General features: G+C 38.7%; 1 protein-coding gene across 1 annotated transcript in view; it reads right to left on the reverse strand.

Moving 5' to 3' along the window:
* Nucleotides 1-22,362, reverse strand: part of LOC135464562 (uncharacterized) — a 60,314-nt gene that overhangs the window by 30,111 nt on the left and 7,841 nt on the right. Inside the window, exon 2 of the mRNA XM_064741986.1 lies at nt 12,818-12,966. The gene's annotated coding sequence lies outside the window, so the exon portion shown is untranslated. The remainder of the gene's footprint in view (nt 1-12,817; nt 12,967-22,362) is intronic.

Genomic DNA, 22,362 nt, shown 5'->3' on the forward strand with positions numbered 1-22,362 from the left:
AAAATTGGCTGAGCTTTGCACTCACCTGAACTTTGAGAGCAACTGAACCTATAAATCATGGTTAAACAAACTTTGTGAATTTCCAGTATTCTCAGATGGTTGGTCATCTTTGCATGAGGTCTGATTTCCACCAGTGTATGTAGATCAAATTAATAAAATATCTTAATCATATCACAACTACATTAAAATGTGGTTCTTGTTGCACTCAGCACTGAGAGGTTAGAGCAAAGAAACAGGACTGGTTGGCTCAGTGTTAATATAATGTGACTGGGTGGGATACATGTCATGGCTAATGTCCTCGGCAATATACTTGAGTGGCGGCAGCACTTTGGTGGCTGGACACAACGAGACACAGTATATGTGCATGTGTCCCAAGATCAACTCCTTGTCATCATGTTACTGAATAAGTTTGAAGTAGCATTTAAGTAAAACCAGACTAATTACATATATCATAACTTTAATCAAATTCCTAAAATACTAAGGTAACTGATATGCATCAAATTTGTCGGTTCAAAACTCGCCAAGGACAAGCACTTTGTAGGATTGTCCACTTCCACCAGTATGGCATGCATACATGTCCATCATAGCTGTATATCACGCATGGCAAAGTTTATTGATCTGTAATTTGCTTAAGTTTGGTAGTTTTATTAGCAATTTTTCCTCCTTCCATGACACTGACGGACAGTGTTAGAGTGAAACATTAAGCATCAATCAATCAAATCAAACAAAAATCTGCTTTTTAATTTGCAATATTCTCCTACTAGGATCTTGAACAAGTGTACATGAAGTGTGATGATTTTTGGGCTAGTATAAATGAATTTTTCATGAATAAAACTGGTCCTAAACAGAAGGAAAACTGCTACATGGATGGATTGATGGGAAATGTGCTGTACAGTACATAAACATTCTCCACTGCTGCAGTAATGACTGTAACGACCTCTGTTAAAATTACTTCATATGGTTATGTCCATGCAAACCTCTCCCTGTGCAAAATGTGCATGCATTAATCTTTTCAAAGTTTGTTAATTTTGATAAATACCAACTCAATTTAAGAGCATTCGCATTTACATCAAAATTATAAATAACAGTAAATGGTGCCAGTATGTTACCATGGTAACCACAAATAACTATATGTGTACCATTACCAACACATTGCTGACAAAGTGCCAACCTGTAGAGTATAAAATTCTACATGAAGAGAAGTATGTTTATTCCACTGCGTTTACACACCTGTTTCTTCACTCTGCCAAAAAATGATGACTTCTTTATTAACTCTCTGCCAGACATTAATTTCATTTACCAAATTGCCATGGCAACCAATGCCCTCCAAGCAATTGCTGTTAACATTTTCATCTTAAGCTATTTACCGGGGAAACACTAAAACTTGGTTGAAAAACCTCACTGCAACACCATATATGATATACCAGTACCTGTATTTTTATAAAATGTAAAGTGTGCATCAAATGCACAAGATTTCTAGCCTAACAATCTGAAACATCTGTCATTAAAACAAGTCAAGGTTAAGAAGGTAAGCTCCAAATGATTTATTCAAACAGAGCAGATAAAGTGGCATAAGGGGAATGAACTCTTGGAAGACATCTTCAAACACTGAGAGCAAAGCTCACCTCTACTGAACTGTATGAAGCAATTTCTTTCTCACTGGTCAAGAGCTCACAGGTTATGTTTTAGCCGGATAAGCCCGTAGAACTGTATTTACTGTACTCAAGACTGACTGAAGGCAGAACTGTATTTACTGTACTCAAGACTGACTGAAGGCAGAACTGTATTTACTATACTCAAGACTGACTGAAGGCAGAACTGTATTTACTGTACTCAAGACTGACTGAAGGCAGAACTGTATTTACTGTACTCAAGACTGACTGAAGGCAGAACTGTATTTACTGTACCCAAGACTGGCTGAAGGCAGAACTGTATTTACTGTACTCAAGACTGACTGAAGGCAGAACTGTATTTACTATACTCAAGACTGACTGAAGGCAGAACTGTATTTACTGTACTCAAGACTGACTGAAGGCAGAACTGTATTTACTATACTCAAGACTGACTGAAGGAAGAACTGTATTTACTGTACTCAAGACTGACTGAAGGCAGAACCTGTATTTACTGTACTCAAGGACTGACTGAAGGAAGAACTGTATTTACTATACTCAAGACTGACTGAAGGCAGAACTGTATTTACTGTACTCAAGACTGACTGAAGGCAGAACTGTATTTACTATACTCAAGACTGACTGAAGGAAGAACTGTATTTACTGTACTAAAGACTGGCTGAAGGAAGAACTGTATTTACTGTACTAAAGACTGGCTGAAGGCAGAACTTATTTGTTTGATTGCAGTTTTATGCCGTACTCAAAAAGTATTCCACTTATGTGACAGTGGCCAGCATTAAAGTGGGAGGAACCCGGGCAGAATGCAGAGGAAAACTATATTTACAGGTTATGCTGAATCAATATTGGCAGATGCCGACGAGTTTTATTTTTGCATGGCCCCGAAGTTGCCGAAAATGAAAAATTTGACACAAAACTTTAACACATAGCAGGGCATGTAGTGGTAATTTTATAACATTACATCGCTGTAGAGTTACATTGCTTATGCCCATGCGCAATGTGTGAAACATACATGGGACATGATCGTAGGAACGTTCAAAGACAGCCAAACATGGAAGGTGTATAACAAGTACAGATATGCACACGTAGTTAAGAATCAGTCAATGTGATGGCCTTATTCAATCACACTTACAAAATCATTATACTTATCGATCATAAATCATTTGTAATAAAGCAGCCTAAAAAATCACACGACAGGTCAAGTTGCACAATACAACTGATTCTGTCAACAACAGGCTTTGACCACTAATAATAACTTACCTTTGGATGGTAGGCAAATTTCAACATCTTTCTAATGAATGGAAACATTAAATCCAGTATAGGTGTCAACAACTTCGCAGATTGAAAACGCAGTTAATCTATTCCCGGCAAGTTGAAATCAATTTCTTTCTTCTCATATAAGGTGCTTCTTTCACTGACCAACACATTTATCGAAGGAAAGAAATCCAATAGTGAAGGTGAGAGCATTTGTTATCCATGCTGTCCCCTGTAACAACCAGATGTTGGGCCTGCTCAATTTCTTCCAAATCAGACCCCTCAGAACAGATTAAATACGCTGTCAGTCATTCCCAAACTAACATTTTCACAAAAACCATCTCAGGATGCAATTCTGTTCTTTTGGCACTAATCATGTCTTTCAAAGACCCCTTTGAATCTTAATCAGTCAACTGTTATTTAAAACGTCTAATTCAAACGAAAACTTACGACGTTTTCTGAAAGCACTGCATCACTGGATATTGTCCATTCACATCCAATAAATGATTGTTGAATAAACACCCTGCAAAGTGGGCTTTTTACCAAATTGTTTTCTTCTCGGTTCTGAAGAAATATCCAAAGAATAAACCCAACACCTGTTACTTGGCTAGAGTGTGGACCAGTAACATAGAGAAACACACTCCACATTCAGTTAGCAAGCATGTAAACACATACTGTATATGCTTGTAACATCACTTCTCAAAGGGAAACAACACAAGACGGCCTCAACACATCCTCTACAATGCTTCGAGTCCAAAACCACACTGCTAATGAGCACCTGTTAAAAATAGTCCGAGAACCTTCAGTGCCTTGAGTTGCCAGAACTACCCGCAAGTGGTTGATAGTTGTTGTTCAGACATTTTTTTACCCACTGAAGTTTTTTTCTTTTGACCTCACTCAGATGGCTCTAAATCCAGTGGGAATAACGTCTTGTATATATATATATATATATATATATATTTATACATACATACAGTCAACTGTTGATGAAGTACTGTAGAAGTCTCCCAACTTGTTATCAGAGGCAGAGGTAAAAACACTTCTATAAACCTACAACATGCAGGTTTTCAGGGGAAAGGGGTACTGGTAACCAGAATTAAACACTGGCCGGAAACAGATTCCGCTTTCTCAGTAGGAAAACCCTTATCAAAACGCAGGTGTAAAGTAATGCTCATCAAGATAGCCTCAACGCTTAGGGTTAGAGTTGATAGCTTATCAGGTTTAGTATGTAGGCATCCTCACCATGGGTGTTCAGATTGAAATTTAGTCAGATATAGCCCAATCGTTTAGCGTCATTTTCCCACTAAGAGCACCAAATTTTTTGCCATATATTCACAAATATTCATGCCATAAACACAATTTGCTGGTATTCGCGATATTATTATCATGATCAATCTGTATGGACCCATTTATCTAAAAATAGAAGGCTGAAGCATATGTTCACAACTGTTTTGTTTTTACCTGATACAAATGTACACACATATAAGTCTCTGGACTTAAAGATGAAACCAAGAATTACATGCACTTGTAAGAACCAGGACTCTGGGTCTTGAAACACAACTATTAAAATGAAGTTCAGTTAAGTTAAAATAAAAAAGTTCAAATAAATCTCCTGGAACTCACAAATTTTGAGTTTTGGAACTGAATACAATTTTATGATTTCACACTTGGAATCAAATCAGATTGTGAGTTTCAACTACTAAAATTCATAAATTCACACATGAACTCTATTAAAATTTTGAGTCTACAAACTCAAATGTACATCAAGTTCCACAAGAACTCAACTCAGATTTTTCTTAAACACAAATATATCAATTTAAACATGGGTCCTCAATTAAATCAAATTTTGAGTTTTGAGACACATTAAATGTTTCAATTTACACATGAATCTTCAATTAAATCAAATTTTGAGTTTTGAAACACTAATGTATCAATTTACACATGCATCCTCAATTGAATCAAATTTTGAGTTTTGAAACACTAATGCATCAATTTACACATGCGCCCTGAATTAAATCAAATTTTGAAACACTAATGTATCAATTTACACATGCATCCTCAATTAAATCAGATTTTGAGTTTGACACACTAATGCATCAATTTACACATGCATCCTCAATTAAATCAGATTTTGAGTTTTGAAACACTAATGCATCAATTTACACATGCATCCTCAATTAAATCAGATGTTGAGTTTTGAAACACTAATGTATCAATTTACACATGCATCCTCAATTGAATCACATTTTGAGTTTTGAAACACTAATGCATCAATTTACACATGCGCCCTGAATTAAATCAAATTTTGAAACACTAATGTATCAATTTACACATGCATCCTGAATTAAATCAGATTTTGAGTTTGAAACACTAATGTATCAATTTACAAATGCATCCTGAATTAAATCAAATTGTGAGTTTTGAAACACTAATGCATCAATTTACACATGCATCCTCAATTAAATCAGATTTTGAGTTTCGAAACACTAATGTATCAATTTACACATGCATCCTGAATTAAATCAAATTTTGAGTTTTGAAACACTAATGCATCAATTTACACATGCATCCTCAATTAAATCAGATTTTGAGTTTTGAAACACTAATGCATCAATTTACACATGCATCCTGAATTAAATCAAATTCTGAGTTTTGAAACACTAATGTATCAATTTACACATGCATCCTCAATTAAATCAGATTTTGAGTTTTGAAACACTAATGTATCAATTTACACATGCATCCTGAATTAAATCAAATTCTGAGTTTTGAAACACAAATATATCAATTTACACATGTATCCTCAATTAAATCAGATTTTGAGTCCTTAACCACAAAGATATCAACCTACACATGAACTTTATCAGGTTTTGAGATTATAAACCCAAATGCCGTATTATCAGATCTCAGAATTTGAAAATGAAAGCATGTGTAACCACGAATCAATCAGATTTCAAAACGCAAACATATCAGGGAACTTTGATTAATCTAATGTTGCACCCCCGGCTCGAGCCATTATACTGACACTGGTCAACCAGTCGTTGCACTATCCCCTTCATGCTGAATGCCAATACTAATTACCTGATAAAAAAGGTATATTTCACCAAGAAACACATAAAACTATACATGTATGTAATCATACAATTTAGTTATTTGGATGATAATCATTTACTTGATGTCTCTTGTTTTCAATTACTTCAATCTGTTCTAAATTTCATCAACATAATAAGACATGAAAATTTATTAACTTATAGCTTGCAGATCAAAACCTTCTGTTGAATATACCAGTAATGGGATGTTAGACACACATACACACACTGTAGACATTGTAAGTTTTACTGCCACTAAATCTAGCACTCTGTTTTGGAGTCAGTACCAGCCTGTAGACAGGAGTTAAATATAGTACCTAAGTTAAAATCCTCGCAGGCAATTCACCACAGACTCACACTGAAGGATTCTGCTGAAAGAAGAGGGCCGTCCGCCACAAAAATAACCCCAATACGCCCTAACTGCTATATAGATGGAATGCCAGATCAAATATTTTTTGATTTGAAAAAAAGTTTTTATTTTTTGTTGTTACTTTTTCAGTTTTTGAAATACAATGCAGCGACTGAGGGTTCCTACTTGTGACTTTCAAGGACCTGATGACATCCTATGTTTACCAGCAAAGTTTGAGGACCATACAGCATAAGTTTGAGGACCATACAGCATACGTTTCAGGACCATACAGCATACGTTTCAGGACCATACAGCATAAGTTTGAGGACCATACAGCATAAGTTTGAGGACCATACAGCATATGTTTGAGGACCATACAGCATAAGTTTGAGGACCATACAGCATAAGTTTGAGGACCATACAGCATAAGTTTGAGGACCATACAGCATAAGTTTGAGGACCATACAGCATATGTTTGAGGACCATACAGCATAAGTTTGAGGACCATACAGCATAAGTTTAAGGATCATGCAGCAGAAGTTTGAGGGCCATACAGTATAAGTTTGGGGACCATACAGCATAAGTTTGGGGACCATACAGCATATGTTTGAGGACCATACAGCATAAGTTTGAGGACCATACAGCATAAGTTTGAGGACCATACAGCATATGTTTGAGGACCATACAGCATATGTTTGAGGACCATACAGCATAAGTTTGAGGACCATACAGCATATGTTTGAGGACCATACAGCATAAGTTTGAGGACCATACAGCATATGTTTGAGGACCATACAGCATAAGTTTGAGGACCATACAGCATAAGTTTGAGGACCATACAGCATAAGTTTGAGGACCATACAGCATAAGTTTAAGGATCATGCAGCAGAAGTTTGAGGGCCATACAGCATAAGTTTGAGGACCATACAGCATAAGTTTGAGGACCATACAGCATAAGTTTGAGGACCATACAGCATAAGTTTGAGGATCATACAGCATAAGTTTGAGGACCATACGGCATAAGTTTGAGGACCATACAGCATAAGAATACACCACCATCCATAGATTACAACAGGTGCTTTGTTCTTATTTATTGGATCAGTTAGAACATAATACAAGACGATACTTAAGATTGAAAAATAAAGTAACGATCCTTTCAAAAACATATCCAAAAGTAGACTTTTTTCCTGGACATCCTAAGTCTTGAAAACTTTTCAGAACACAACTGGAGAATTCTGTATTTGTAAAACTTCATCAGATTTGATTGAACTCGTGTACTTGATCGTTGTTTAAGGGGGTACAGAATCTACCCTGATTGGTTGACAGTGGGAATAGGGTTGTCTGGGTTAAACTATACAGCTTTGGTCAGACTTGAACAAATGTGCCAGACCCAAACTGCAGCTAGGGACAGCCACAACCTGGACTTGCCTATCTTTCACACCAGCCAATCAGAATTAATTCTATATCCCTTTAAGAATTGATGACATGCATGGTGGTATGGTCAGTTTTATGGATTGTGGAAACCTGAAGGTCAAGGCCATCCTAAACCAATGACTACCACTTTTCCGAACATGTAGGCCAGCTATTAAATAAAGTTCACTTGGATAACTTTAATCCAAACTGACATGTGACTTGCCGTCTGTTAGAGGAGACTAACATCAACCCTGAAGTAAAATTTATTTTTAATACATGTATGAATAATAAAGTACTATATTTTTATATTGAACAGAGTATTGTGTTCTCAAATACTGTTGATAATCTACACAAGCCTACAGACCATGCTCGATAGCACAGCTGGTAGAGTGTCCGCTTCGGGAAACGGCAAATCCAGGGTCAATCCTGGGTCAAGTCACATCTAAGACCTTAAAAAAGATGACGCTGCAACCGGCCCTGGTAGAGCGTCCTCTCTGGGGGTGGAACCAGTGTCAATCCTTGGTCGGGTCACACCTAAGACCTTAAAAGAGCCAGTTGGAGCTTCCTCATTTGGCGTTAAACATTAAAGGGATAGTGCAACGATTGGTTGACCCATATCAGTATAATGGCTCGGGCAGGGTGGCTTACTTGCCTTCGGTAAGTCATCTCAGTGTGATAAAAGAGTGTTGGAAATCTGTTCTGCAACAAGGAGGCATACTACACGCACTCTATGTTCTCCTTCCTCATCATATGACCAAAAATTGTAAAGTACGATGTTAAACCCTAAGCACTCACTCACTCACTCACTCACTCACATAAGCCTACTGAATCAGCATGGACAGATGTGCAACGTACGTTGTATCTGTGTTAACCTACATGTACATGTACCATAAACCCGAATGGGACAACCGATTCAGTAAAATGTCTAGAAGTATCATAGATTTAGCCAGAATTTCAACCCAATCCATCTCATTCCCAATTTTCTCCTATCTTCCCTTTCTGTCTAATGTTAATTTTGTCACAATAAGGCATCTCAAAGACACTAAGGCACTCTCCTGGCTTAGCCTATGAGAAGCCTGTTAACTTCTTTTCAGTAGTCCTAGCTGTTTCCTATATAGGTTACTGTATTTATAATATGTTTGGTGTTTATAGTTCAAACTCCAGACATGTTTAAATCATTTTCCAACCAACAAGAGCTCCTCTTTTATTTTGGGAAGAATTTCGCCAACCACTTCATCACATGTGTCAGTGTGGTAGTCTCCCTAATTTATCACCCCTACAGTCATCACCCACCCCACCTGACCCCCACCTCCTCAGTATAGCAGAACATCAGTAGGGGTAGTTGGGGAGAGGAAGTAGGGGCGGTTAAGGAGAGGAAGGAGGGGTTGGGGGCCCGCCAGGGAAGATAAGCCCACTCAGACCTAGTACCTTAATCTATCTAGTACATGTAAATATACTGTAATTCTTCAACGTTTTCGCATGTTTGCAATGTGTTTATTCAAGCGTATTCTGAAGGCATTTGTCTGTGTACACTGATAAAATTATACATTTTGTGAAGTCTTGAAATTGTCCAATCTGACCAATGTGAATTGTGTCCAAAATCAAATTAAAACTTTGATAAATTGCGAAAAGTTTGAGGAATTATGAAAATGATCATGACCGAGTCCCAGCAAGGCTGAAACAGCCAGAACAAGGGGAGACCACTCTGGCATGTCTACAACAACATATTGGGTGTCTTAAATAATCCACACTACTGATATAATGTCATTTGATGGAGATGAAGTTAGTCTCAAGTTTATTTGAAATAGCATTTAGACATGCATCTGGGTCACTGAACCTATCAATTACAATCTATGTGTACACAATATTTACACAATCTCAGTGAGACTCAACTTAAATCCCCCGAAAATAGCATTTCACAGTCTTGTGCTGTCAGGTGTTAACAGTTTTCATGACAAGAGAAACATTGCAAAGAATATGTTCTAGGAATTCAATCACTATCCAAATCAAATTAGCATTTTAAATTCCCACTCAACAATCAACTGCTCCTGATTTACTGATGAAATGCAAATTGAAATATGTCCAAACACTTGTTTTCTTGAAATCTGTATTCAGGTTTGGAATCAAGAAAAAACGGTGTCGCTAATTGATTCCTCAAATTGATTTTTCTGTCAAACTTTATTGTAACCCACAGACATAAAGTTAAAAGGCAAGACAGAGTTTAAGCGACTAAGTGGAAACTGACTTCTAGAGTTAAAGAAATAACTTGATTGGTCAATTGATTCCTCAAATTGATTATTCTGTCAAACTTTATTGTAACCCACAGACATAAAGTTAAAAGGCAAGACAGAGTTTAAGCGACTAAGTGGAAACTGACTTCTAGAGTTAAAGAAATAACTTGATTGGTCAATTGATTCCTCAAATTGATTTTTCTGTCAAACTTTATTGTAACCCAAAGACATAAGGTTAAAAGGCAAGACAGAGTTTAAGCGACTAAGTGGAAACTGACTTCTAGAGTTAAAAGAAATAATCTGATTGGTTAAAATCGATCAACATCGCGGAGATTTTGATTTTCTGTCTGAGTCCAATTTTCCTCGCTTTGAATTATAATACCTCAGGTATGCATCATGACAAAAATGTAAAGTTATGCTTTTCAAATTCTATGCAGGTTACATGAAGGATAATTTATCAATGGACATATATGCACATATTTAGTATAGGGTACAGGGCCTAAAGTTTGGCATCGGGACTCGGAAAGCGTATCCCAGGATTCATTGTGTTGGTTAAGGTTGTTACTGACTGAGCAGCGTGGGAGAGAATCAGGGGTGGTCAGGGGATTACACTGACAGTTCAAGAATGTATTAAACAAGCTCACGCTTCACTGAGCAGTTAGTTTATGCTCCCACCACCACCAGTTCATGTTTTCCTCAGCATTAATTAAAATGAGATTTAAGTACATGCACTTCACAACAGTCTGATTGTTTTATTACCCTTATTTTGTGATAAATGGGAATTTGAAAGATTGGAGATTAAGTGTGACTACCCAATACCTTTATGCATGTGAGTGTCATGTCATATGGATATCCGTTTTTAAACTGCAGAGCTCTCTGTATACAAAGCTGTAACAGAATTTAGCACACTGTTTATCCATACTCGCAAACTAGGCGTTACAGGAAACAAGATGAAGATCTCATAATGCGATGAAAGCATCGCCTACACATGTGCGTTTGAACTGCTGCAGCTAAACATTTCTTGTTCATTCTGGCATGATTTGAAAGACTGTCAACTTATGCCCATATTTTGAATACTTAATTTACATAAAATTTCATCGAGTCCCCTGAGAGGAAATTTTAGTCATACAGACTGGTTTTAGCTACATGTAGATAGGACTTACAAGCCATTTACAATCAGAGGACTTGTTTTCGAAATTTCCACGTGTCTACCCATCGATCACATGATTTGTGCTGGCAACAGGCAAAACAATAATCTGTGTCAATGGTGACATGTAAGTCACATCTGGACAAAACTGTATACAGGAAATCACAAAACATTTTGTTTATAAATCCAGTGACAAGAGCTGAAACAAATCGTGTCTCCTGACATGCCGGACTCGCACACAGTGCTACCGAAAAGGGGTAAAAGTCAATCATGGTAGTTTTCAGAAACCTCTCGTGGAGTATGTTTTCAGTGTTTAATGGAAAAATAAACACACGGGAAAAGGAACTCTCCTTCGATAGGAGGGCAGTTCTGACAGTAAAGAAACAAAATGTCTTTCACAAAATGTGATGACAGATATTTCTCAGTGAAATTCGTTTTCAGATTAAAATACATTTGTACACATATTCGTTGCATGAGGGCTTATCAACAGAAAACCGTCCACCAGATAACGGTGTGAGATGACTTTAGCGTAGGCCTAACCCGAATAATCGGTTTGTCTGTAGTGTACACTGAGCATGCACATTCCTTCTTTGGTGTGGTCATGCTTTTAGACAGGTTTTGGAATTTAAGGGTTTGTAATGGACACTGCCTCTCTTAATACTTTCTTCAATTTCATTCATGGTTATATTAAGAGATCTACATGTAGGTCCATGAGTCAGGAGACCTGCACACCTCACGGTCAGTGACTTTACCACACATGGCGAGGATCAGCAACCAGAGCTGCTAAGTACCATGCACGTTCATGAAAAGGGCTTGAGGGCTAATCTCTCTCTTATGTCATCTTGCCACCAACTCAGATCGGGTGAAAGTAAACAACTCATGTGCGAACTTTAGGTTATTTACCCTAGTATTGTCTTTTCTTTTAAACTTTCAACATTATGCATAATTTGTGGCCTCAGAAGTTCTGTCCAGTTTGACATAAATCTAAACTTGCTGGGTGTTCCCAGTTTTAAATCAACTTTGCATTCTAACCCTCTGATATGAAATCCCCCTATGTGTAATTCATGGTCTTACACATATTTCTTGCATTAGGAGTTGTGATGTTTAGGGTGCATGTTGTTTTGCTCTTGTTGGTAATGGACAAGACGCCAATTCATTGAAAATATGTGACATTCCCATTTCGGGATGCACACCACTACAATCGCCAGAACAGAGCATCCATAGTCAAATTAGAACCCAGTCAAGGACAGTGACCACTGAAGTTTGCGGTTGCAACAGCTTTTCCCAGGCAACAAAATAGCAACCTTTCAATGTAAAACTTTCGACTTGACATTTTCTGTTTCTCCACTGTTTTTTTACTGTAATTTACTGCGGAATGGGGACACTATTTCCACTGCAACATTTCAATGAAACAGACGCTTAATACAGTATTAGCATGCCGCACCTAGGTTAAAATATATAGCCTGTTGAGTGAAAATTAGCACCCAGCTCCTGTTTAATGCGAGGTCTGGCGACACTGCTGTTGGAAAGTGGAGGTCTTCTGAAATGTGAAAGTGACATAGTAGTATCTGCGGATTGGATTAACAGTAGACAAAAACAGCATCCTAAACATTACAACTCCCTCATGCCATGCACTTTCCAGCTGGATACCTGTACAACTGGAACTGATCAAGCAGTGACAAATATAATTCAAAATATAGGCTTACCTATTTAACTTCATATTGTTGTATGCCACCAAGTCCAGTAGCAGAGGTGAAGGTCAGAAAGCAGGACAAGTTCAAGGTCAGAAGTCCCAGGTGACCTTTGACCCTAGACCAGGCATCATTGTGTGTGCTGAGTTTTTCCCATGCTTGGTCTGAAATGCCACAAGAATTCCATGAGGAAGATGGAAGCTGAAGAAATTAAGAAAATCAACTTTTCACATGTTAACCTAAGAATTTTCTTTTGCGCTCTGATTTCAAAGTGAACAGCGAAGAATTAATTTTGATCCACAACAGAAACATGGTGATCAATGTCTACATTAAATTTTTACCTGTAGGGAATATGTTGCTTATGTTTAACCAAAAATAAACCATAGATATCTGGACAATATGTAATTTTACTAAACACTATGGCTTGTTGTGTTTAGTTAACCGTGTTTAATTGCCAAAGTGACCACAGCTGGTTCACTCATCTTACTAGCAGGAACACTGCCCAAGAACTGTGAAAAGTTTTGTTTTGTTTTATTTTTAAATAAAAAAAATCAATTATCACAGCGTTTAAAATACAAAGAGAGGACAGTTTCCAAGTAATATGTTACATACTGGGCAACTGTATACATGTACATTAATAACACTTCTGCATTAATTATGTTCCTGAAAGAAGCTTCCAGAATCTCATACAACAACAAGAGAAACCAATTCAGAAAACTTTTTGTTGAAACTGAATGTAAACTGCATGTCACCTTCACCATTGTTGTTACAATGGATTCTGTGCAGTTTATTTTAAATATATAAGTATTTAAATATTTTAAATGTCACACACGTAACATGTACAGTCCACAAATATTCTCAGATGCACAAAGCTGTGAATGCTACTTCAGCCCTAAGAGACACCAGGCAGAAATATTAAAATGATATGAAGGATGCCCTATGGAATGGAGCTAATGCCACAGTTCATAAAACTTTAATGTGAATTGAACTCTATTTAACCTCTATGTGTAAAACGTCCTCAAAAACAAAATCTTTAGCAGTTTCCATAAAATCTTGTCTGAAGTCACATCAAAATATTCCTTATGTGATGTCGAATTAGGCAGATACAAAGCCAAGCAAGGCAGTTAATATGCTGGTGTGACGTCATGAACGTTTGAAAGTACAACATTATATGTGTGACGGGTGACGCCAGGTGTTCCTGCCAGACATCACACCAGGCCACAATGGCAACAGAAAACTTTTGTTTCTATATTATTCTCCAAATCTGCAATTTTTTCGAAGGTTTAGTAAAGCAATTTAGACCATCTCATTTTGTATCATTTAACCCTGCTTTTAAGACATACAGGCCTTAACAATGACACAGCTCTTTAAATTACTCTCGGTTGGTCAGCCATTCATAAAGTAGCCGGTCTACCACAATGACAATTCTCAACCACATGTTACTTGATAAGGCTTTTGTCATAGTGCATGAATTCATGAAAGATGCATGTCCCCTCAGTAACATGCACGTATAACTGCACCTGCCAACTGACATGTTTTGATGGTAATTACCATGTCCAATTAAAAAGATGATTAACAGATGTAAAAAATAGATCCTAATTAGTGAGGTAGCGATCAGTCTCATTTGCAATGGGTTTTTTTTTATTGTTATTGAAGTTTTTTTTATTGATATAGATGTCAACTGCATGTTTTGCAAAAGATTAATACAGAATATATGATGGTAGTCAGTTTTATGGGTAAATGAAACCAAAAGTACTCGGAGTAAACAGCCAACATTTGGTAAATTACTGACAAACTTTCTCAGGCCCGTGTGATTTAATTACAGACATTGGTGGAATTAATAAGACAATTATAAATAGTGGTTTTCAATGAATGATAAAGGATGTATGAGCCTCCACACGAGCATTGCTGACACATACTGCTTAACATATCACAACGGCCCCACAGTGATCCTGAGTGGGGGAGTCCAAAATTTAGTCTGTTCCCAAGGCCGGGATTGAACCTGCCCCTCATGAGGCCTAGCAATGGTTTTAACAATTTGCCACCTCCTGTTCGGGGGGGGGGGGGGGGGTTTTGGAGCTGTCAATGAGGGGGGGGGGGGGGGTTAGCTGTCAATGAGGGGGAAGCTGTGAGTCTCTTTGGGACTGTTTAATACTGCAATTAGTACATAACACACTGCACCATTTAGATTTGTAAAATGTTAGTCAAGTTTTGTAATCCTCCGTGATTCACAGTGGGGGAGTCCAAAATTTAGTCTGTTCCCAAGGTCGGGATTGAACCTGCTCCTCATGAGGCCTAGCAATGGTTTTAACAATTTGCCAACTACTTGTAGGGGAGGGGGGGGGGAGCTGTCAATGAGGGGGAAGCTGTCAATGAGGGGGGAAGCTGTCAATGAGGGGGAAGCTGTCAATGAGGGGGAAGCTGTCAATGAGGGGGGAAGCTGTCAATTAGGGGGAAGCTGTCAATGAGGGGGGGAAGCTGTCAATGAGGGGGAAGCTGTCAATGAGGGGGGAAGCTGTCAATTAGGGGGAAGCTGTCAATGAGGGGGGGAAGCTGTCAATGAGGGGGAAGCTGTCAATGAGGGGGAAGCTGTCAATGAGGGGGGAAGCTGTCAATGAGGGGGAAGCTGTCAATGAGGGGGAAGCTGTCAATGAGGAGGGAAGCTGTCAATGAGGGGGAAGCTGTCAATGAGGGGGAAGCTGTCAGTCTGCTTGGGACTGTTAAATACTGCAATCAGTACATAACACAGAGCACCATTTAGATTTGTAAAATGTTAGTCAAGTTTTGTAATCCTAGCCTGATTCGTTTGTATGAAGTGGCCGAGAACTATAGCTGGTCTTATCACCAGTTCTGAAATCTCACCATTGAATTCATTCACCACCTTCTTCTGCATGTGTAAAGGTCAACTCAATTCAGCTGTGTTTTTCCCTTAACCATTTATTCGGCTGCGTTTATGCCAAACTCAAGAATATTTCACTTTCTACACCATGGCGACCAGCATTATGGTGGGGGGGAACTGGGTTGACCCTGCTGGAGTTTTGCCCATTTAGTACTCTACTAAGCTGCATGGTCAAGTTAACTTACTGGAAACATGTTCCTAGAAGGAGAACCTTCTGTTTAAATAAAACTACACTTATACATGTAGCCAGTATAAGTAAAAAAAAAAAAACCCAAAACAAACACACACCATGGCAATGATTCTAAGTACATCTACCCTAATGACCATAAATTTTGCCCATGACTAACTTGTCCTAATTTTTCCTAATTCAGTGAGTTGTATAGATTTTAGAAAGGTGCTTTGAGGTCTGGCTTGGCACATGGGGTGATATTCTACTGGAAAACTGTAAGTTTCAGCACCAAAATTAACATTTTGTGACATGAATTTACCTCTGAAAATGCACTTTTTATGGGTGAAATTATAGGTCATTTTTGGTATGTAAGCAAATACCAATCCCTGTCCTCATTAAAATGTTATAAAAGAGAGAGTGACATATATAGGACTGATCAGAAAATGGCAATTTAGAACAAATCAGTATGTAATGAAAATTAAAAACAAAAGACAACAAATTACATTACCCTGGTTATTTTAGGAGAGAAGTGGAAACAGATGAAAATGGCCACAAGCATTCTTTTTTGACGTGCTTGGTAATAATCATGTAATAATTGCTTCAGATTTAAGGTCGTATTTAACAATTTTTTAGCCATATCGCGACGAGGAGCCATTGCGTGTGTGTACATATACTGTAGTACACAGGGTGAGTGCATGCTGCCAAAGCACTGCTGCCACCAAAGTATCATGCTGAAGACACCAAACCTGACATCCCACCCAGTCAGTCACATTATACTGACACTGCCAACCAGTTATGTAGCTTGCTCCAATCTCTCAGCGCTGAGCACCTGAGGTAAGGCAGCAACAAGTACCATTTTTGAAGTCTTGGTATGACCTGACCTGGGTCTGATCCCATATCACCTGGACGTGGAAGGGACGTGATTGATACTTCTATAAATCAACTTTCAATCTGGAATTCTCATGAGGCCATGGGATAAGCTACATGTATATCAGGGACATCAGAAACAAGATGTCGCTTCATTTGTACTCAACCATCACATGGCTACAAGGCAAAACAAGGCATCTGTTGAAATGTAACCTTTCCTGAGTGAGTGGGTGCTTGGGGTTCAACGTCGCACTCAACAATTTTTCAGTCGTATGACGACGAAGGAATCTTTAGGGTGTTTGTAATGTGCCCTTTGTTGCAGGACGAATTTCCACCGCTCTTTTATCTAGTGCTGCTTCACTGAGACGACTTACTGAAGGCAAGTAAGCCGCCCCGCCCCAGTCATTATACTGATACGGGTCAACCAGTTGTTGCACTATACCCTTCATGCTACACCCCAAGCGAGGAAGTTACAGGTTCCTCTTTTAAAGTCTTAGGCATGATCTACCGCTCCTGAAAACCTTTCTTGGATTATGGAAACAACTCATCTTGGATTGTTCAAACTTGCTCACATGCTGGGGCTCTTGATTTTGTCATCGTGCTAATTTTAGCCTAGATTTATAGCTTTGAACTGCGATAGCTCGGCCATGCAACATCACAAAAATAATAGGTTTCCTTTCAAATTTTATGAATGATACTTTATTGATGAGTACATAAACTTGGTACAGTGCTATATCTTTTCTTTTATATGAAACATAGCATGTAGGTCTATGCTATAGTTTGTGCTTGGGAGTACATGTATGTATGTTATAACACACTATGTGCTTACAACATGCCCGCAAAAACCTGGAATGCTTTCCTAAGTGTAGTCTAAATATAGGACAGTGTGTCTCCCAGAACAGTGGAAAATACATTTTTCATTCATTAACTGTGAACCACGAAAAACATGTGTGCATACATGCATATCACTTTCCAAGACATTGCTTAAGTTTGTTTTTCCACACGAGGAGTCCATACACATACTGTTACACATGCTGCTAACAACGGATCACTATAGTAACATCCACATTGTATCAACCCCTGTTTCCTTTCCCTTTTTTTTTTTCTGTCCAGTTTTCAACAACTGGAATTTTCAGACATCCTTCCATACTCCTCACAGTGGATGCCCGATTCACATTACTGCTGAAAGGTACATGTAATGGTTTTTGTCTGAATTTCACCAGAAAGAATCATGTAGCAAACTTTATGAGCACAGTTAGACACACGTGTCTTTAATCTTTCACATGCACAACTCTGTTCGCTTGAATTTTTGTTGGGAACCCAGACTGCTTATTTGATTAAGCCTAGCTTAATTGGTCTTGATCATCCCTACCATTAGGCCCTTCAGGTCAACGAGGCCCCATGATCAAATTCAGTACCCAACATCTGAATTGACAGCAGATTTCACCGGGATAGGATATGCCAGTGAATTCCATCTGCTGCAACCGGCCCTGTTAGAGCATCCTCTCTGGGGGTGGAACCAGTGTCAATCCTTGGTCGGGTTACCCCTAAGACCTTAAAAGAGTCAGTTGGAGCTTCCACATTTGGCATTCAGCATTAAGGGGATAGTGCAATGACTGGTTGACCCGTATCAGTATAATGGTTCGGGCAGGGTGGCTTTACTGCTTGCCTTCAGTAAGTCGTTTCGGTGAAGCAGCACTACATAAAAGCGCGGTGGAAATCCGTCCTGAAACAAGGATGCACAATACATGTACATGCACTCTAGCGACTCCGTCATATGACTGAAAAATTGCTAAGTACGACGTTGAACCCCAAGCTCTGTGGGTCATCTCAGAGGTGGAACACATATATCATATTCACATTATGTCTGGGAATTCAAAATTTTCACTATCCCTTGTGATTTATCTGTGAGTGTGGGTCAAGACACTGATCAAATTTTCAGTAGTGATATATCCGCTGTAAATCCTGGAAAGTTTTTCATCACATTTTCCACAATGACCCAATGTAGACCCTCATGTGGAGGCTGAGTGAAAACACTGATCAAATTTTCAGTATTTACCCATTGTAGACCCTTCTGTGGCAGCTAATAAAAAACACTGGTCAAATTTTCAGTATTTACCCGTTGTAAACCCTTCTGTAGCAGCTAAAACACTGGTCAAATTTTCAGTAGTGATATATCTGCTGTAGATCCTGGAAAGTTTTTCATCACATTTTTGGGACCGGTAGATCCAGGATCAATCCTTGATCGAGTCACATTTAAGACTTCAAAAGAGGAAGTTGTAACTTCCTTGCTTGGCGTTCAGTATTAAGGGGATAGTGCAACAACTGGTTGACCCGTATCAGTATAATGGCTCGGGCGCTGCGGCTTACTTGCCTTCGGTAAGTCGTCTCAGTGAAGCAGCACTATATAAAAGAGCGGTGGAAATCCGTCCTGCAACAAGGAGGCACATTACACATACATGCACCCTAATGATTCCTTCGTCGTCATATGACTGAAAAATTGTTGAGTACGACGTTAAACCCCAAGCACTCATTCACTCACTCATCACATTTTCCACATTGACCCCATGTAGACCCTCATGTGAAGGCCGAGTGAAAACACTGATCAAATTTTCAGTATTTACCCATTGTAGACCCTTCTGTAGCAGCTAATAGAAAACACTGGTCAAATTTTCAATGTTGACCAACTGCAGATCCTTTTGTGAAAGCTGCAAGAAAACATTTATCAAATTTTCAGCACTGACCCTTGTAGACCCTTACGTGTGTGTGTGTGGGTTGGGGGGGGGGAAGCGGGGAGCATGAGTGAAAACATTTATCAAATTTTTAATATTGTTCCATTCTTGTATTGACCCTTTCGGTCACGTTTCAGGAGTGCTTAGGTGTGTGAGTGCGATAGTTCGCCTCGTGTTTGAAGGCCTGGTCACCCAATAAATCTCCTGATTTTACAAACTGCCAAACATTGCGGTTTGTTGCTCACTTAGCTGGAGTTTTATGTCACATCTATAGGATTGCTAGATGTTGGTTTTAACACCTAAATGGGAAAGTGTAAGTATTTCAATAAAGAAACAAAGACACAGCAGGTCGGAAAACCAAATTCTGCGATGGGCAACCTCCAACCAAAAAAAAAATCCTTAAAATTTAGACCATGTAGGAGTTCATGTATAACATTATCTAACAAGTATACATCTAGAACATACAAAACACCCACCGACACCTTTTGGAATTGAACCCGTGCCAAAACCAGATCAGTGCCGGAAAGACCATTCCTACCCGCATGATCTATGCCACCACTAGGGCATGCATGTATACATGTAGCTGAATCTCTGGAGAGTAAGCTCAGCCCTGACTTGCCATGCATGCCTCCATGTATATAACTGGGTTGCCCTTCTCATCACCCAGGGGCTTATATACAAACCTAGCCATTACCACACATCTCTTGTTACTAACACAACAAGGGCTATTAGCCCAAGTCAGAATGTCAGAGGCGGCTGTACAGTTCAGAGAGGCTATACACAGTAATGGAGGTAGAGAAATCCTCTATTCTACTGTAGACCAGGGGGATACTTTCACAAAACTTCGCAAGTCATATTTCTCGTAACATTTTCACAATAGACGTTGAATAGATTATACAGTGCCATAAGACAACATCATTTATGAGAAAAGTTACAAAAAATTGATTTGCAAAGTTTTGTCAAAGAGGGTCATGCAGGTTACCCATAGAATTATGTGGGCTGAGCATTGAGGCTCTCAAAACAGCCATTTTTTTTTTGTTTTAGGGAATTTTGTTTGAGCAAAGTGTCCAGATTTCATTTTTTACAATTTTCCCATGTTAAAAGTACTAAAAACCCAGAATCCAAATGATCAAATTTCAATTTTAACTTTTCACATGGAAGATGGTAAATAGGCATATAGCAGACTAACCCTAGCAGAAAACAATGGAGGTTAGGGTTATAACCGGTTACCTATGGAGGGGTGAAATAGAAAACTGGTGATATTTGGACACCCTGTTTTCAGCACTTTTAACATGAGAGAGATAGGAGCAAAAGAAATCCAGACACCCTGCTATAACAAAATGTGGTCGCTATGAGTTAAAGTCCAGCTCATGCTGGCTTCCTCTCCGGCCATGAGTGGGAAGGTCTGCCAGCAACCTGCAGATGGTCAAAATAAAAATAAATATCAAAAGATAAAATAAAAAATAAAAATCAAATAAATAACTAAAAATATAACAAAATGGTCTCCAAAAGGGATGTATGGACATTTCTGGCTAACCCCCTGGGTTCGAATATTTTAGGGGAACTAAAAACCAAAATTTGTCAACACGTACATGTTACATATTCAACTCATGGTTTCAATTAAACCTGGATGACAATATTAACATAAATATCAAAATTTATCTAATTTCAATATGTTTGCCTTTTCCCCTGCAATATGGACGCGGGTCAGAGCTATAGTGAAGATGGTTCATATGAACAGTATGTAAAAACGCACTTTCAGAAACACAAAAAGGCCTTGAAATGATGCTTTTGATGCCAACACTTCACTTTTTTTGATAATAAATTAATCAAACAAAACTGTTATTAATTGGACCCATAAGATGGATGAATCAATTACAACCAATCAAAGTGTGTCACTTAACTATAGGTTTAATACAGTACTGCATGCATATGTAATCTCTGCAGGCTGAAAGGGCAGGGGAAGGGGGTTGGGGATGGTGGTGGTGGGTTTGGGAGAAGGGTGGGGGGTGGAGTGGGGGGGGGGGGTTGTTGATGGGTAGTGGTAATAGTAGATAGCGGAAAAAACAGACCAAAGTGACATTCTCTACTGGGTCTTTGCATAGTAACACTGTACAGAAATCTGATAGTGTCTCATGCCAGTGTCTCATGCCAATGTCATAATACTGTAAATCATTTTTCCTGGATCTATTTTCAGACACCCATAGTTGCCTAACATTTCTGATTTATTTTTGCCATCTGGCAGAGAAGGGGCCTCCATGGCTGAGTTGGTTAGCGTGCTAGCTCAGTGTAATGGCCCAGAAAACTCTCACCAATGCGGTCGCCGTGAGTTCAAGTCCAGCTGGCTTCCTCTTCGGTCATATGTGAGAAGGTCTGGCAGCAACCTGTAGATGGTTGTGGGTGTTCCCCTGGCTATGCCCGGTTTCCTCCCACCATAATGATGGTCGCCGTCGGATAAGAAAACACCAATCAAATAAATAAATAAATCATCCGCCAGAGTATGACTCTTCACCGTAAGAGTGTTCGAACTCCAAGTTCCCCAATTACCTGCTTGGTCAATGCTTAGCCAGATAAAATCAAATCCAAATAAAAATCAAAATATTCACTTTTGCCAACGATGCACTTCAAGTCCTTTTTCAGAGTAGCCTGTGTATTTCATTGTTGGCCAGCATAAATGTGTAACATACATGTGCAACATAAAAGTGTAACATAACTGTGCAGCATAAAAGTGTAACATAAATGTGCGACAAAAAGGTGCAGCATAAATGTGTAACATAAATGTGCGACATAAAGGTGCAGCATAAAAGGATACTTTGATTCTGAGGTAAACCCTGTTTTTGGATGACTTTTCAAACTACAGTCAACTGGGTATAGTACACTATAGTCTTATTAC

This window comes from Liolophura sinensis, chromosome 4 (genome assembly GCF_032854445.1).
Source record: "Liolophura sinensis isolate JHLJ2023 chromosome 4, CUHK_Ljap_v2, whole genome shotgun sequence".
In the NCBI taxonomy this organism is placed as follows: domain Eukaryota; kingdom Metazoa; phylum Mollusca; class Polyplacophora; order Chitonida; family Chitonidae; genus Liolophura; species Liolophura sinensis.